This window comes from Taudactylus pleione, unplaced genomic scaffold, assembly GCF_031769625.1.
Source record: "Taudactylus pleione unplaced genomic scaffold, aTauple2 ptg000262l, whole genome shotgun sequence".
In the NCBI taxonomy this organism is placed as follows: Eukaryota; Metazoa; Chordata; class Amphibia; order Anura; family Myobatrachidae; genus Taudactylus; species Taudactylus pleione.
The window spans coordinates 5,317,342-5,331,724 of NW_028284664.1; the positions used below are offsets into that span (position 1 = coordinate 5,317,342).

The following is a 14,383-nucleotide window of genomic DNA, read 5'->3' on the forward strand; positions in this document are numbered from 1 at the left end:
GAAGGCATGAATATGCACTGCTGCACCCAATAGGTTCTGCTTGGTACAATGGAAAAATGTATCTTTCTTTATCCAATAACTATTCATAACTCTAGACAATTGTACAGTACAAAACCACAATCTCCAGCAAATCAAATCTGCTATTATATAATTATTGAAGCCCATGGTGCATGCTGCAATCACCTAATTTGCTTAATGCATGAGATTTAAGACCCTTTCCACAAAGAACAAATGCCTAGCTTCTCCCCCTACACATAATGTTCCATCAAGAAACTCCCCAAGCACCCATGGATATACTAGACTTCTAAAAATTCTTTTTTTAACTTTGTGCCACAAAAATAAGAGCTGAACACATAATGTATTAGATGTCAAACCAAGGAGCCATTCACAACACATAAGCACCTCTAACAGAATGTACAAAAAAAAAAAAAAAAAAAAAAAAAAAAAAAAAATAATTTTATGGCTAGTTTAAATCATATACCAATACAATTAGGGAGACCATGTTGTGGCTTCAAAATATATATATATTATTAATTTACAATACTTACCATATGCTTTTCATCTGTATTTTTTACTTTTATTGTTAATTGAGCCAAAAGATAGTGCACACAATACTTAATTTACAATCTTAAAGTTTAGCAGTTACATAATTTGCATATATCCAAATTTGTTTAGCAACAAATACATTTTAAGTGTAAACTATGTCATTTTTGACCTTTTTGCCCACTTATTTGACATTAACCGATTACATAAATGGTGATTAGCATATGATTAGTATTATAAACTAAAAACATTTAGAAGTAAAATTCTTTAGTCTCCCTAAACTAAATGCTATAAACTATAAAGTTATAAAAAAGAATGGTTATTTAATGGGCAGTAAATGTTTTTTTGGCTGGAGATTTTGCTGATGTCTGGAAACCTGGCTGCTTAGATGCACAGGGGTGCCTGGCAAAGAGCACCCATTTTTGTCAAGTGCCATCCTAGCCAAAGAATGCAAAGAAGCAATTTTAGCCTAGTACAGTCTATGGTTTTGAAGAAATGAACCTCTACATGCCAATTTTCATAATTTGTTTCACTGTGGTATGTATGGAAATCGATGGCTATTCCTTAATGGGATATTGAATTTTTTTTGCCAGTTAGCAGCTCTATCTTGTTAATGTTCTCCAGTTTATAAAACCCTATTTAAATTTAACTTCCAACTTTCACTCTCCCTAAGATCAATCTTGAGGCACATGGTGGGGTATATAACTCTTAGGACTTTGCTTTTGGAATGTGCTTGCTTCGGCAGCACATATACTAAAATTGGAACGATACAGAGAAGATTAGCATGGCCCCTGCGCAAGGATGACACGCAAATTCGTGAAGCGTTCCATATTTTAGGTATATAGCTCTGGACAAATTAATTCGATTCCACTTAAGATACCTGCAGATAAAAAGTCAAGAAATTTTGCAAGCAAAGAACAAATCGACCAACTTTTTTATGACAAAATCAGTTCGACATGACATATCATTTTCAAATTCAATTCTTGTCTAAATTGTGCAGGTTGTCTCAGTACTTCTATTAAGTCTTAGAAAACTATTTTGCCACTTTCCATTCCTACTTCACTTGTTCTGTACTTAGGAGCAATTTTAATCTTGTACAGCCTATGGTTCCAAAAGAAATGAACCTCCACATGCTAATTTGCATAATTTATTTGACTGTGGTACGTATAGAAATTGGTGGCCTTTCCTTAATGGGATATTGAATTTTTTGCCAGTAAGTAGCTCTATCTTGTTTATTGTAAAGTGTTCTCCAGTCTTTGAAACCCCATCTGAATTTAACTTCCATCTTTTACTCTCCCTAAGATCAATCTTGAGGCACATGGTGGGGTATATATATCTTAGGACTTTGCTTTTGGAATGTGCTTGCTTCGGCAGCACATATACTAAAATTGGAACGATACAGAGAAGATTAGCATGGCCCCTGCGCAAGGATGACACGCAAATTCGTGAAGCGTTCCATATTTTAGGTATATAGCTCTGGACAAATTAATTCTTTTCCACTTAATGATACCTGCAGATAAAAAGGTAAGAAGTTTTGCAAGCAAAGAACAAATCGACCAACTCTTGTATGATGTCATCAGTTAGACATGACTTATCATTGTGTGAATTGTGCAGACTGCCTCAGTTATATTTAAACTTAGAAAATTATTTAGCCACCTTCAATTCTTATTGAACTTGCAGGGGTGTATCTATTGGTCGAAGCGGAAACGTAAGGGACAGGTGCCCCCTCCAAGTCACTCCAGGTCTGAAGGCATGAATATGCACTGCTGCACCCAATAGGTTCTGCTTGGTACAATGGAAAAATGTATCTTTCTTTATCCAATAACTATTCATAACTCTAGACAATTGTACAGTACAAAACCACAATCTCCAGCAAATCAAATCTGCTATTATATAATTATTGAAGCCCATGGTGCATGCTGCAATCACCTAATTTGCTTAATGCATGAGATTTAAGACCCTTTCCACAAAGAACAAATGCCTAGCTTCTCCCCCTACACATAATGTTCCATCAAGAAACTCCCCAAGCACCCATGGATATACTAGACTTCTAAAAATTCTTTTTTTAACTTTGTGCCACAAAAATAAGAGCTGAACACATAATGTATTAGATGTCAAACCAAGGAGCCATTCACAACACATAAGCACCTCTAACAGAATGTACAAAAAAAAAAAAAAAAAAAAAAAAATTTTATGGCTAGTTTAAATCATATACCAATACAATTAGGGAGACCATGTTGTGGCTTCAAAATATATATATATTATTAATTTACAATACTTACCATATGCTTTTCATCTGTATTTTTTACTTTTATTGTTAATTGAGCCAAAAGATAGTGCACACAATACTTAATGTACAATCTTAAAGTTTAGCAGTTACATAATTTGCATATATCCAAATTTGTTTAGCAACAAATACATTTTAAGTGTAAACTATGTCATTTTTGACCTTTTTGCCCACTTATTTGACATTAACCGATTACATAAATGGTGATTAGCATATGATTAGTATTATAAACTAAAAACATTTAGAAGTAAAATTCTTTAGTCTCCCTAAACTAAATGCTATAAACTATAAAGTTATAAAAAAGAATGGTTATTTAATGGGCAGTAAATGTTTTTTTGGCTGGAGATTTTGCTGATGTCTGGAAACCTGGCTGCTTAGATGCACAGGGGTGTCTGGCAAAGAGCACCCATTTTTGTCAAGTGCCATCCTAGCCAAAGAATGCAAAGAAGCAATTTTAGCCTAGTACAGTCTATGGTTTTGAAGAAATGAACCTCTACATGCCAATTTTCATAATTTGTTTCACTGTGGTATGTATGGAAATCGATGGCTATTCCTTAATGGGATATTGAATTTTTTTTGCCAGTTAGCAGCTCTATCTTGTTAATGTTCTCCAGTTTATAAAACCCTATTTAAATTTAACTTCCAACTTTCACTCTCCCTAAGATCAATCTTGAGGCACATGGTGGGGTATATAACTCTTAGGACTTTGCTTTTGGAATGTGCTTGCTTCGGCAGCACATATACTAAAATTGGAACGATACAGAGAAGATTAGCATGGCCCCTGCGCAAGGATGACACGCAAATTCGTGAAGCGTTCCATATTTTAGGTATATAGCTCTGGACAAATTAATTCGATTCCACTTAAGATACCTGCAGATAAAAAGTCAAGAAATTTTGCAAGCAAAGAACAAATCGACCAACTTTTTTATGACAAAATCAGTTCGACATGACATATCATTTTCAAATTCAATTCTTGTCTAAATTGTGCAGGTTGTCTCAGTACTTCTATTAAGTCTTAGAAAACAATTTTGCCACTTTCCATTCCTACTTCACTTGTTCTGTACTTAGGAGCAATTTTAATCTTGTACAGCCTATGGTTCCAAAAGAAATGAACCTCCACATGCTAATTTGCATAATTTATTTGACTGTGGTACGTATAGAAATTGGTGGCCTTTCCTTAATGGGATATTGAATTTTTTGCCAGTAAGTAGCTCTATCTTGTTTATTGTAAAGTGTTCTCCAGTCTTTGAAACCCCATCTGAATTTAACTTCCATCTTTTACTCTCCCTAAGATCAATCTTGAGGCACATGGTGGGGTATATATATCTTAGGACTTTGCTTTTGGAATGTGCTTGCTTCGGCAGCACATATACTAAAATTGGAACGATACAGAGAAGATTAGCATGGCCCCTGCGCAAGGATGACACGCAAATTCGTGAAGCGTTCCATATTTTAGGTATATAGCTCTGGACAAATTAATTCTTTTCCACTTAATGATACCTGCAGATAAAAAGGTAAGAAGTTTTGCAAGCAAAGAACAAATCGACCAACTCTTGTATGATGTCATCAGTTAGACATGACTTATCATTGTGTGAATTGTGCAGACTGCCTCAGTTATATTTAAACTTAGAAAATTATTTAGCCACCTTCAATTCTTATTGAACTTGCAGGGGTGTATCTATTGGTCGAAGCGGAAACGTAAGGGACAGGTGCCCCCTCCAAGTCACTCCAGGTCTGAAGGCATGAATATGCACTGCTGCACCCAATAGGTTCTGCTTGGTACAATGGAAAAATGTATCTTTCTTTATCCAATAACTATTCATAACTCTAGACAATTGTACAGTACAAAACCACAATCTCCAGCAAATCAAATCTGCTATTATATAATTATTGAAGCCCATGGTGCATGCTGCAATCACCTAATTTGCTTAATGCATGAGATTTAAGACCCTTTCCACAAAGAACAAATGCCTAGCTTCTCCCCCTACACATAATGTTCCATCAAGAAACTCCCCAAGCACCCATGGATATACTAGACTTCTAAAAATTCTTTTTTTAACTTTGTGCCACAAAAATAAGAGCTGAACACATAATGTATTAGATGTCAAACCAAGGAGCCATTCACAACACATAAGCACCTCTAACAGAATGTACAAAAAAAAAAAAAAAAAAAAAAAAAAAAAAAAAAAATGTTAGGGCTAGTTTAAATCATATACCAATACAATTAGGGAGACCATGTTGTGGCTTCAAAATATATATATATTATTAATTTACAATACTTACCATATGCTTTTCATCTGTATTTTTTACTTTTATTGTTAATTGAGCCAAAAGATAGTGCACACAATACTTAATTTACAATCTTAAAGTTTAGCAGTTACATAATTTGCATATATCCAAATTTGTTTAGCAACAAATACATTTTAAGTGTAAACTATGTCATTTTTGACCTTTTTGCCCACTTATTTGACATTAACCGATTACATAAATGGTGATTAGCATATGATTAGTATTATAAACTAAAAACATTTAGAAGTAAAATTCTTTAGTCTCCCTAAACTAAATGCTATAAACTATAAAGTTATAAAAAAGAATGGTTATTTAATGGGCAGTAAATGTTTTTTTGGCTGGAGATTTTGCTGATGTCTGGAAACCTGGCTGCTTAGATGCACAGGGGTGTCTGGCAAAGAGCACCCATTTTTGTCAAGTGCCATCCTAGCCAAAGAATGCAAAGAAGCAATTTTAGCCTAGTACAGTCTATGGTTTTGAAGAAATGAACCTCTACATGCCAATTTTCATAATTTGTTTCACTGTGGTATGTATGGAAATCGATGGCTATTCCTTAATGGGATATTGAATTTTTTTTGCCAGTTAGCAGCTCTATCTTGTTAATGTTCTCCAGTTTATAAAACCCTATTTAAATTTAACTTCCAACTTTCACTCTCCCTAAGATCAATCTTGAGGCACATGGTGGGGTATATAACTCTTAGGACTTTGCTTTTGGAATGTGCTTGCTTCGGCAGCACATATACTAAAATTGGAACGATACAGAGAAGATTAGCATGGCCCCTGCGCAAGGATGACACGCAAATTCGTGAAGCGTTCCATATTTTAGGTATATAGCTCTGGACAAATTAATTCGATTCCACTTAAGATACCTGCAGATAAAAAGTCAAGAAATTTTGCAAGCAAAGAACAAATCGACCAACTTTTTTATGACAAAATCAGTTCGACATGACATATCATTTTCAAATTCAATTCTTGTCTAAATTGTGCAGGTTGTCTCAGTACTTCTATTAAGTCTTAGAAAACAATTTTGCCACTTTCCATTCCTACTTCACTTGTTCTGTACTTAGGAGCAATTTTAATCTTGTACAGCCTATGGTTCCAAAAGAAATGAACCTCCACATGCTAATTTGCATAATTTATTTGACTGTGGTACGTATAGAAATTGGTGGCCTTTCCTTAATGGGATATTGAATTTTTTGCCAGTAAGTAGCTCTATCTTGTTTATTGTAAAGTGTTCTCCAGTCTTTGAAACCCCATCTGAATTTAACTTCCATCTTTTACTCTCCCTAAGATCAATCTTGAGGCACATGGTGGGGTATATATATCTTAGGACTTTGCTTTTGGAATGTGCTTGCTTCGGCAGCACATATACTAAAATTGGAACGATACAGAGAAGATTAGCATGGCCCCTGCGCAAGGATGACACGCAAATTCGTGAAGCGTTCCATATTTTAGGTATATAGCTCTGGACAAATTAATTCTTTTCCACTTAATGATACCTGCAGATAAAAAGGTAAGAAGTTTTGCAAGCAAAGAACAAATCGACCAACTCTTGTATGATGTCATCAGTTAGACATGACTTATCATTGTGTGAATTGTGCAGACTGCCTCAGTTATATTTAAACTTAGAAAATTATTTAGCCACCTTCAATTCTTATTGAACTTGCAGGGGTGTATCTATTGGTCGAAGCGGAAACGTAAGGGACAGGTGCCCCCTCCAAGTCACTCCAGGTCTGAAGGCATGAATATGCACTGCTGCACCCAATAGGTTCTGCTTGGTACAATGGAAAAATGTATCTTTCTTTATCCAATAACTATTCATAACTCTAGACAATTGTACAGTACAAAACCACAATCTCCAGCAAATCAAATCTGCTATTATATAATTATTGAAGCCCATGGTGCATGCTGCAATCACCTAATTTGCTTAATGCATGAGATTTAAGACCCTTTCCACAAAGAACAAATGCCTAGCTTCTCCCCCTACACATAATGTTCCATCAAGAAACTCCCCAAGCACCCATGGATATACTAGACTTCTAAAAATTCTTTTTTTAACTTTGTGCCACAAAAATAAGAGCTGAACACATAATGTATTAGATGTCAAACCAAGGAGCCATTCACAACACATAAGCACCTCTAACAGAATGTACAAAAAAAAAAAAAAAAAAAAAAAAAAAAAAATGTTAGGGCTAGTTTAAATCATATACCAATACAATTAGGGAGACCATGTTGTGGCTTCAAAATATATATATATTATTAATTTACAATACTTACCATATGCTTTTCATCTGTATTTTTTACTTTTATTGTTAATTGAGCCAAAAGATAGTGCACACAATACTTAATTTACAATCTTAAAGTTTAGCAGTTACATAATTTGCATATATCCAAATTTGTTTAGCAACAAATACATTTTAAGTGTAAACTATGTCATTTTTGACCTTTTTGCCCACTTATTTGACATTAACCGATTACATAAATGGTGATTAGCATATGATTAGTATTATAAACTAAAAACATTTAGAAGTAAAATTCTTTAGTCTCCCTAAACTAAATGCTATAAACTATAAAGTTATAAAAAAGAATGGTTATTTAATGGGCAGTAAATGTTTTTTTGGCTGGAGATTTTGCTGATGTCTGGAAACCTGGCTGCTTAGATGCACAGGGGTGCCTGGCAAAGAGCACCCATTTTTGTCAAGTGCCATCCTAGCCAAAGAATGCAAAGAAGCAATTTTAGCCTAGTACAGTCTATGGTTTTGAAGAAATGAACCTCTACATGCCAATTTTCATAATTTGTTTCACTGTGGTATGTATGGAAATCGATGGCTATTCCTTAATGGGATATTGAATTTTTTTTGCCAGTTAGCAGCTCTATCTTGTTAATGTTCTCCAGTTTATAAAACCCTATTTAAATTTAACTTCCAACTTTCACTCTCCCTAAGATCAATCTTGAGGCACATGGTGGGGTATATAACTCTTAGGACTTTGCTTTTGGAATGTGCTTGCTTCGGCAGCACATATACTAAAATTGGAACGATACAGAGAAGATTAGCATGGCCCCTGCGCAAGGATGACACGCAAATTCGTGAAGCGTTCCATATTTTAGGTATATAGCTCTGGACAAATTAATTCGATTCCACTTAAGATACCTGCAGATAAAAAGTCAAGAAATTTTGCAAGCAAAGAACAAATCGACCAACTTTTTTATGACAAAATCAGTTCGACATGACATATCATTTTCAAATTCAATTCTTGTCTAAATTGTGCAGGTTGTCTCAGTACTTCTATTAAGTCTTAGAAAACAATTTTGCCACTTTCCATTCCTACTTCACTTGTTCTGTACTTAGGAGCAATTTTAATCTTGTACAGCCTATGGTTCCAAAAGAAATGAACCTCCACATGCTAATTTGCATAATTTATTTGACTGTGGTACGTATAGAAATTGGTGGCCTTTCCTTAATGGGATATTGAATTTTTTGCCAGTAAGTAGCTCTATCTTGTTTATTGTAAAGTGTTCTCCAGTCTTTGAAACCCCATCTGAATTTAACTTCCATCTTTTACTCTCCCTAAGATCAATCTTGAGGCACATGGTGGGGTATATATATCTTAGGACTTTGCTTTTGGAATGTGCTTGCTTCGGCAGCACATATACTAAAATTGGAACGATACAGAGAAGATTAGCATGGCCCCTGCGCAAGGATGACACGCAAATTCGTGAAGCGTTCCATATTTTAGGTATATAGCTCTGGACAAATTAATTCTTTTCCACTTAATGATACCTGCAGATAAAAAGGTAAGAAGTTTTGCAAGCAAAGAACAAATCGACCAACTCTTGTATGATGTCATCAGTTAGACATGACTTATCATTGTGTGAATTGTGCAGACTGCCTCAGTTATATTTAAACTTAGAAAATTATTTAGCCACCTTCAATTCTTATTGAACTTGCAGGGGTGTATCTATTGGTCGAAGCGGAAACGTAAGGGACAGGTGCCCCCTCCAAGTCACTCCAGGTCTGAAGGCATGAATATGCACTGCTGCACCCAATAGGTTCTGCTTGGTACAATGGAAAAATGTATCTTTCTTTATCCAATAACTATTCATAACTCTAGACAATTGTACAGTACAAAACCACAATCTCCAGCAAATCAAATCTGCTATTATATAATTATTGAAGCCCATGGTGCATGCTGCAATCACCTAATTTGCTTAATGCATGAGATTTAAGACCCTTTCCACAAAGAACAAATGCCTAGCTTCTCCCCCTACACATAATGTTCCATCAAGAAACTCCCCAAGCACCCATGGATATACTAGACTTCTAAAAATTCTTTTTTTAACTTTGTGCCACAAAAATAAGAGCTGAACACATAATGTATTAGATGTCAAACCAAGGAGCCATTCACAACACATAAGCACCTCTAACAGAATGTACAAAAAAAAAAAAAAAAAAAAAAAAAAAAAAAAAAAAATGTTAGGGCTAGTTTAAATCATATACCAATACAATTAGGGAGACCATGTTGTGGCTTCAAAATATATATATATTATTAATTTACAATACTTACCATATGCTTTTCATCTGTATTTTTTACTTTTATTGTTAATTGAGCCAAAAGATAGTGCACACAATACTTAATTTACAATCTTAAAGTTTAGCAGTTACATAATTTGCATATATCCAAATTTGTTTAGCAACAAATACATTTTAAGTGTAAACTATGTCATTTTTGACCTTTTTGCCCACTTATTTGACATTAACCGATTACATAAATGGTGATTAGCATATGATTAGTATTATAAACTAAAAACATTTAGAAGTAAAATTCTTTAGTCTCCCTAAACTAAATGCTATAAACTATAAAGTTATAAAAAAGAATGGTTATTTAATGGGCAGTAAATGTTTTTTTGGCTGGAGATTTTGCTGATGTCTGGAAACCTGGCTGCTTAGATGCACAGGGGTGTCTGGCAAAGAGCACCCATTTTTGTCAAGTGCCATCCTAGCCAAAGAATGCAAAGAAGCAATTTTAGCCTAGTACAGTCTATGGTTTTGAAGAAATGAACCTCTACATGCCAATTTTCATAATTTGTTTCACTGTGGTATGTATGGAAATCGATGGCTATTCCTTAATGGGATATTGAATTTTTTTTGCCAGTTAGCAGCTCTATCTTGTTAATGTTCTCCAGTTTATAAAACCCTATTTAAATTTAACTTCCAACTTTCACTCTCCCTAAGATCAATCTTGAGGCACATGGTGGGGTATATAACTCTTAGGACTTTGCTTTTGGAATGTGCTTGCTTCGGCAGCACATATACTAAAATTGGAACGATACAGAGAAGATTAGCATGGCCCCTGCGCAAGGATGACACGCAAATTCGTGAAGCGTTCCATATTTTAGGTATATAGCTCTGGACAAATTAATTCGATTCCACTTAAGATACCTGCAGATAAAAAGTCAAGAAATTTTGCAAGCAAAGAACAAATCGACCAACTTTTTTATGACAAAATCAGTTCGACATGACATATCATTTTCAAATTCAATTCTTGTCTAAATTGTGCAGGTTGTCTCAGTACTTCTATTAAGTCTTAGAAAACAATTTTGCCACTTTCCATTCCTACTTCACTTGTTCTGTACTTAGGAGCAATTTTAATCTTGTACAGCCTATGGTTCCAAAAGAAATGAACCTCCACATGCTAATTTGCATAATTTATTTGACTGTGGTACGTATAGAAATTGGTGGCCTTTCCTTAATGGGATATTGAATTTTTTGCCAGTAAGTAGCTCTATCTTGTTTATTGTAAAGTGTTCTCCAGTCTTTGAAACCCCATCTGAATTTAACTTCCATCTTTTACTCTCCCTAAGATCAATCTTGAGGCACATGGTGGGGTATATATATCTTAGGACTTTGCTTTTGGAATGTGCTTGCTTCGGCAGCACATATACTAAAATTGGAACGATACAGAGAAGATTAGCATGGCCCCTGCGCAAGGATGACACGCAAATTCGTGAAGCGTTCCATATTTTAGGTATATAGCTCTGGACAAATTAATTCTTTTCCACTTAATGATACCTGCAGATAAAAAGGTAAGAAGTTTTGCAAGCAAAGAACAAATCGACCAACTCTTGTATGATGTCATCAGTTAGACATGACTTATCATTGTGTGAATTGTGCAGACTGCCTCAGTTATATTTAAACTTAGAAAATTATTTAGCCACCTTCAATTCTTATTGAACTTGCAGGGGTGTATCTATTGGTCGAAGCGGAAACGTAAGGGACAGGTGCCCCCTCCAAGTCACTCCAGGTCTGAAGGCATGAATATGCACTGCTGCACCCAATAGGTTCTGCTTGGTACAATGGAAAAATGTATCTTTCTTTATCCAATAACTATTCATAACTCTAGACAATTGTACAGTACAAAACCACAATCTCCAGCAAATCAAATCTGCTATTATATAATTATTGAAGCCCATGGTGCATGCTGCAATCACCTAATTTGCTTAATGCATGAGATTTAAGACCCTTTCCACAAAGAACAAATGCCTAGCTTCTCCCCCTACACATAATGTTCCATCAAGAAACTCCCCAAGCACCCATGGATATACTAGACTTCTAAAAATTCTTTTTTTAACTTTGTGCCACAAAAATAAGAGCTGAACACATAATGTATTAGATGTCAAACCAAGGAGCCATTCACAACACATAAGCACCTCTAACAGAATGTACAAAAAAAAAAAAAAAAAAAAAAAAAAAAAAATGTTAGGGCTAGTTTAAATCATATACCAATACAATTAGGGAGACCATGTTGTGGCTTCAAAATATATATATATTATTAATTTACAATACTTACCATATGCTTTTCATCTGTATTTTTTACTTTTATTGTTAATTGAGCCAAAAGATAGTGCACACAATACTTAATTTACAATCTTAAAGTTTAGCAGTTACATAATTTGCATATATCCAAATTTGTTTAGCAACAAATACATTTTAAGTGTAAACTATGTCATTTTTGACCTTTTTGCCCACTTATTTGACATTAACCGATTACATAAATGGTGATTAGCATATGATTAGTATTATAAACTAAAAACATTTAGAAGTAAAATTCTTTAGTCTCCCTAAACTAAATGCTATAAACTATAAAGTTATAAAAAAGAATGGTTATTTAATGGGCAGTAAATGTTTTTTTGGCTGGAGATTTTGCTGATGTCTGGAAACCTGGCTGCTTAGATGCACAGGGGTGCCTGGCAAAGAGCACCCATTTTTGTCAAGTGCCATCCTAGCCAAAGAATGCAAAGAAGCAATTTTAGCCTAGTACAGTCTATGGTTTTGAAGAAATGAACCTCTACATGCCAATTTTCATAATTTGTTTCACTGTGGTATGTATGGAAATCGATGGCTATTCCTTAATGGGATATTGAATTTTTTTTGCCAGTTAGCAGCTCTATCTTGTTAATGTTCTCCAGTTTATAAAACCCTATTTAAATTTAACTTCCAACTTTCACTCTCCCTAAGATCAATCTTGAGGCACATGGTGGGGTATATAACTCTTAGGACTTTGCTTTTGGAATGTGCTTGCTTCGGCAGCACATATACTAAAATTGGAACGATACAGAGAAGATTAGCATGGCCCCTGCGCAAGGATGACACGCAAATTCGTGAAGCGTTCCATATTTTAGGTATATAGCTCTGGACAAATTAATTCGATTCCACTTAAGATACCTGCAGATAAAAAGTCAAGAAATTTTGCAAGCAAAGAACAAATCGACCAACTTTTTTATGACAAAATCAGTTCGACATGACATATCATTTTCAAATTCAATTCTTGTCTAAATTGTGCAGGTTGTCTCAGTACTTCTATTAAGTCTTAGAAAACAATTTTGCCACTTTCCATTCCTACTTCACTTGTTCTGTACTTAGGAGCAATTTTAATCTTGTACAGCCTATGGTTCCAAAAGAAATGAACCTCCACATGCTAATTTGCATAATTTATTTGACTGTGGTACGTATAGAAATTGGTGGCCTTTCCTTAATGGGATATTGAATTTTTTGCCAGTAAGTAGCTCTATCTTGTTTATTGTAAAGTGTTCTCCAGTCTTTGAAACCCCATCTGAATTTAACTTCCATCTTTTACTCTCCCTAAGATCAATCTTGAGGCACATGGTGGGGTATATATATCTTAGGACTTTGCTTTTGGAATGTGCTTGCTTCGGCAGCACATATACTAAAATTGGAACGATACAGAGAAGATTAGCATGGCCCCTGCGCAAGGATGACACGCAAATTCGTGAAGCGTTCCATATTTTAGGTATATAGCTCTGGACAAATTAATTCTTTTCCACTTAATGATACCTGCAGATAAAAAGGTAAGAAGTTTTGCAAGCAAAGAACAAATCGACCAACTCTTGTATGATGTCATCAGTTAGACATGACTTATCATTGTGTGAATTGTGCAGACTGCCTCAGTTATATTTAAACTTAGAAAATTATTTAGCCACCTTCAATTCTTATTGAACTTGCAGGGGTGTATCTATTGGTCGAAGCGGAAACGTAAGGGACAGGTGCCCCCTCCAAGTCACTCCAGGTCTGAAGGCATGAATATGCACTGCTGCACCCAATAGGTTCTGCTTGGTACAATGGAAAAATGTATCTTTCTTTATCCAATAACTATTCATAACTCTAGACAATTGTACAGTACAAAACCACAATCTCCAGCAAATCAAATCTGCTATTATATAATTATTGAAGCCCATGGTGCATGCTGCAATCACCTAATTTGCTTAATGCATGAGATTTAAGACCCTTTCCACAAAGAACAAATGCCTAGCTTCTCCCCCTACACATAATGTTCCATCAAGAAACTCCCCAAGCACCCATGGATATACTAGACTTCTAAAAATTCTTTTTTTAACTCTGTGCCACAAAAATAAGAGCTGAACACATAATGTATTAGATGTCAAACCAAGAAGCCATTCACAAAACATAAGCACCTCTAACAGAATGTACAAAAAAAAAAAAAAAAAAAAAAAAAAAAAAAAAAAAATGTTAGGGCTAGTTTAAATCATATACCAATACAATTAGGGAGACCATGTTGTGGCTTCAAAATATATATATATTATTAATTTACAATACTTACCATATGCTTTTCATCTGTATTTTTTACTTTTATTGTTAATTGAGCCAAAAGATAGTGCACACAATACTTAATTTACAATCTTAAAGTTTAGCAGTTACATAATTTGCATATATCCAAATTTGTTTA

At 34.7% G+C, this 14,383-nt stretch overlaps 12 non-coding genes across 12 annotated transcripts; all 12 read left to right on the forward strand.

The window, feature by feature from the left end:
* Positions 1 to 1,272: 1,272 nt before the first annotated feature.
* On the forward strand, positions 1,273 to 1,379 carry LOC148514076 (U6 spliceosomal RNA). Its single transcript, XR_015879738.1, has one exon. It is a non-coding gene; the product is annotated as a U6 spliceosomal RNA (small nuclear RNA).
* Positions 1,380 to 1,901: 522 nt separating this feature from the next.
* On the forward strand, positions 1,902 to 2,008 carry LOC148514077 (U6 spliceosomal RNA). Its single transcript, XR_015879749.1, has one exon. It is a non-coding gene; the product is annotated as a U6 spliceosomal RNA (small nuclear RNA).
* A 1,541-nt stretch (positions 2,009 to 3,549) lies between these two features.
* Positions 3,550 to 3,656, forward strand: LOC148514078 (U6 spliceosomal RNA). The gene has a single exon (XR_015879760.1). It is a non-coding gene; the product is annotated as a U6 spliceosomal RNA (small nuclear RNA).
* A 522-nt stretch (positions 3,657 to 4,178) lies between these two features.
* On the forward strand, positions 4,179 to 4,285 carry LOC148514079 (U6 spliceosomal RNA). Its single transcript, XR_015879771.1, has one exon. It is a non-coding gene; the product is annotated as a U6 spliceosomal RNA (small nuclear RNA).
* Positions 4,286 to 5,837: 1,552 nt separating this feature from the next.
* On the forward strand, positions 5,838 to 5,944 carry LOC148514080 (U6 spliceosomal RNA). Its single transcript, XR_015879782.1, has one exon. It is a non-coding gene; the product is annotated as a U6 spliceosomal RNA (small nuclear RNA).
* A 522-nt stretch (positions 5,945 to 6,466) lies between these two features.
* Positions 6,467 to 6,573, forward strand: LOC148514081 (U6 spliceosomal RNA). The gene has a single exon (XR_015879793.1). It is a non-coding gene; the product is annotated as a U6 spliceosomal RNA (small nuclear RNA).
* A 1,547-nt stretch (positions 6,574 to 8,120) lies between these two features.
* LOC148514082 (U6 spliceosomal RNA) lies at positions 8,121 to 8,227 on the forward strand. Its single transcript, XR_015879804.1, has one exon. It is a non-coding gene; the product is annotated as a U6 spliceosomal RNA (small nuclear RNA).
* A 522-nt stretch (positions 8,228 to 8,749) lies between these two features.
* Positions 8,750 to 8,856, forward strand: LOC148514083 (U6 spliceosomal RNA). The gene has a single exon (XR_015879815.1). It is a non-coding gene; the product is annotated as a U6 spliceosomal RNA (small nuclear RNA).
* A 1,553-nt stretch (positions 8,857 to 10,409) lies between these two features.
* LOC148514084 (U6 spliceosomal RNA) lies at positions 10,410 to 10,516 on the forward strand. The gene has a single exon (XR_015879826.1). It is a non-coding gene; the product is annotated as a U6 spliceosomal RNA (small nuclear RNA).
* A 522-nt stretch (positions 10,517 to 11,038) lies between these two features.
* Positions 11,039 to 11,145, forward strand: LOC148514085 (U6 spliceosomal RNA). The gene has a single exon (XR_015879837.1). It is a non-coding gene; the product is annotated as a U6 spliceosomal RNA (small nuclear RNA).
* A 1,547-nt stretch (positions 11,146 to 12,692) lies between these two features.
* On the forward strand, positions 12,693 to 12,799 carry LOC148514086 (U6 spliceosomal RNA). Its single transcript, XR_015879849.1, has one exon. It is a non-coding gene; the product is annotated as a U6 spliceosomal RNA (small nuclear RNA).
* Positions 12,800 to 13,321: 522 nt separating this feature from the next.
* Positions 13,322 to 13,428, forward strand: LOC148514087 (U6 spliceosomal RNA). Its single transcript, XR_015879860.1, has one exon. It is a non-coding gene; the product is annotated as a U6 spliceosomal RNA (small nuclear RNA).
* Positions 13,429 to 14,383: the final 955 nt, after the last annotated feature.